This window comes from Bombina bombina, chromosome 1 (genome assembly GCF_027579735.1).
Source record: "Bombina bombina isolate aBomBom1 chromosome 1, aBomBom1.pri, whole genome shotgun sequence".
Lineage (NCBI taxonomy): Eukaryota > Metazoa > Chordata > Amphibia > Anura > Bombinatoridae > Bombina > Bombina bombina.
The window spans coordinates 459,735,518-459,738,727 of NC_069499.1; the positions used below are offsets into that span (position 1 = coordinate 459,735,518).

At 30.4% G+C, this 3,210-nt stretch overlaps 1 long non-coding RNA gene across 1 annotated transcript; it reads left to right on the plus strand.

The window, feature by feature from the left end:
- The first annotated feature begins 1,957 nt into the window (after positions 1-1,957).
- On the plus strand, positions 1,958-2,174 carry LOC128638260 (uncharacterized). Its single transcript, XR_008399079.1, has 2 exons — positions 1,958-1,991; positions 2,022-2,174. It is a non-coding gene; the product is annotated as an uncharacterized LOC128638260 (long non-coding RNA).
- Positions 2,175-3,210: the final 1,036 nt, after the last annotated feature.

The following is a 3,210-nucleotide window of genomic DNA, read 5'->3' on the forward strand; positions in this document are numbered from 1 at the left end:
GGAATTTTGTCATTTGATGCTGGATACTTAATAAAGGATTTTGAAAGAGACCGGAGAGTGAAGCGTTTTTCTACCTTGAGGGGTTGAACGGATATTGCTATATGTTTTCAACGCAGCACCCCGGCGGATGTCTTATGTCACAGTGAGTGCACCTGTCTGGATATTTATATATATATATATATATATATATATATATATATATATAAGTAGTAATAGTATGGAGGTTATGTCAAACTTTTTTGACAGGTGGACACGCCCCTTTCTCCTCCCCTAAACCCGCCCCTTTCCACTCCCACTTTTACGCCCCTTATTGATATCAATTTGATATAAAATTGATATAAAAAGGGGATTTTGATACGAATTTGATATAAAATTGATATTAAAAAAGTGTTTTTAATATGTATTTGATATAAAATTGATATTAAATTGTTTTTTTATTAGGATTTGGATTAAAAGGTTATAAGAGGTTATTAAGCTTATTTTGATATGGTTGATTAGGAGCTTTATAAAAGACTATAAAGTTTATTTAATTTAAAAAAGGTATAAAGTATACTTTGATATTGTATTCTATTAAAAGGGAGATATAAAATCTTAATATATATATATACTCTATAATGTTCAATAGGTTTAATAAGGCATGTCAGGACTTGCTATGAAAAAAAAAAGATATAAAATGTAATAGGATTTAAAGGAGGAGGTATAAGAGTATAAAATTCAATTGTTTTGATATTTTCTTTTATTAGGGGATTATAAAAAAAATAAAAAATAAAAAGTTTGTTAACATTTCTTATAAGATTTCTGTGAATGAAATAATTTAATTCAGTATTGTACATATTATCTTTTCTGTCTTCATGCCAGCACATTGTATGAACTGAATGCACAGACTTCTTTATATGCTCTGACACTTATGTTATTAAAATGCTGACATATCTAATACGTCATTTGTTAAATGACTAATATTTTTTCATCACATATCTTTGTCAGCAAATATCATCATATTACTTTCAGATGTCATTGAGTTCACAAGTTCTTAAAAAAAACTGACATACAGCAATTTTGTAGAGTAAAGATATTTATCTATACAAAAAACAAACTCACTTATCTTTTTAAAACACACACAGTTTGTTTTTCACCTAATATTCACAAAAACATCATCATATTACTTTTTTCTCATCACATATCTTGTCAGCAAATATCATCATAATACTTTTTTTCTCATCATATATGTTTGTCAGCAGATATCATCATATTACTTTCAGATGTCATTGAGTTTACACATTTTTTTAAAAAACACTGACATACATCATTTTTGTAAACATCTTATCTATCCAAAACCAAATCTCACTTATATATTGTTTAAAAAACACACATAGGACTTTATCCCCCTTATAACCACAAAGCAAAAATAAACATTTATACATCACAAATACAAATAAGCATAATGCAAACATCTTAATAAAATGATTTCATCTATACATATTGCTGTGTTAAGTAAAACGGTGGGGGTGGGTGAGGGTGGTTGTGGGCGTGAAACTTAAAAATCGCTGTCCCTGATCTTTGGTGTAAGTATATAAGTTATGATATTTACTCTAAACTGTCTTTTATAATAATTAATTCTAAACTTTTAAACTAAGTAATGTTATCTTAGCTGAATAAAAAATAAAGAAAAATAAAGATTTATCTATCTTTTTTTAAAAACCTCTCCTTTTACCAACCCTGCTTGGATGACAATATGTGTACCAACAACCTCTTTTATACTTTTTATTGTAAAGTGTTACACTAAGTAATTAAGCTTAACTTATATTAATGAAACTAATGTCACCATCAGTTTACACAGTTTACAGCAGCAATGTCTTTTCATTGTGACCACTTAATATAGCTAGTGATTTTTAACCTCTCATACTAATAATATATCACTTAATGCACTTGTTGGCTATATCACATGAGTATTTCATCTTGTTTACTAAGGACAAACTGCATTTGTATATTAGGTATGGTGTATATGAGCATATTTATATTAGGTATGGTGTATATGAGCATATTTATATTAGGTATGGTGTATATGAACATATTTATATTTTTCCACAGGGATGCCAGTTTTATAGCAATTCAATGCAATCTCTAGGATTTTATTTGTATCTTGCACTATTCACAAATAAAATTTAGTATCTGAAGATGCTGGTGTGACTTATTTGCTATAACAATGAGTGAATTTATTGTGCAAGAGTAGTGTAGGGCAAGATCCACTTATTTCTTTTCTCTCTCTCTCTCCCTTTTTTTTGTTGTGGGTATATATTTTGCTTTTTACCTCCATGCACTTTCCCTGGATATTGTTTTGGGACCATGTGCCTTAGTAACTGTCAAACTCACACACATTCATTTGGCTATCTTCTCTCTCAGAACACGTCCACTCCCTATTTCCCATTCATCAACCACATAAATAGTAGATGTAAACAGTATGGGCTATTTTATGAAGCTGGGGATGCAGCTTTGGACCTTTGTGACCCTGCAACATCTAGTTAAGAAGCAAAAGTCTTAAGAAGCTGCACATGAACAAAGTTACCAGGCAGCGAAAGCTGACCACCCCATGCTAGCAACCAGTAAACTCTCTTAAATAACATTGGTAATTAAGATCAACTGCATTGAATATCTTTACTGGTAACAACCTAAGTTTAATACCTGGCTTATTCATTTTAGTTTGAAATGACTACTTTTTAGCAGTTTTCTTGCATTGGTTTGTATTTATTCTAAGCACATGTTTATTGTTTGTCTTTGTACTGGATGCATAATAGTGTGTGACTGCTTTATGTATTGAATCTGTTTTCTTGCATAGAGAGTGTTAAATACAGTAAGGTATATAGGTTATGCTCAGCCTCAATTCTTCTTGCATTGAGAGTGTTACAGTAAGGTGTTTATCAGCCTTTATTATTTCTTGCAGTGAAGGTGCTAAAAAATAAATAAAAAAATAATCTTTTTATGTCACAACAGCACAAAGACGTATTTTAAAATGTAAAGAGTGCTCCACTAACATAAACCCCACCCAAACTCTAATCTAAGAAAAAAATGTTGCTGGGCTGTCCATTAGTCTGTTGTGGACACTTGATAGCCAACACCCTGTATTAGCCACAAGAAAAAAAAACAACTAGATGTACATGAAGTAGCAGTCTAAATCAATACTTTGTCAATATATGTGGCTTTCATTTCATCAAT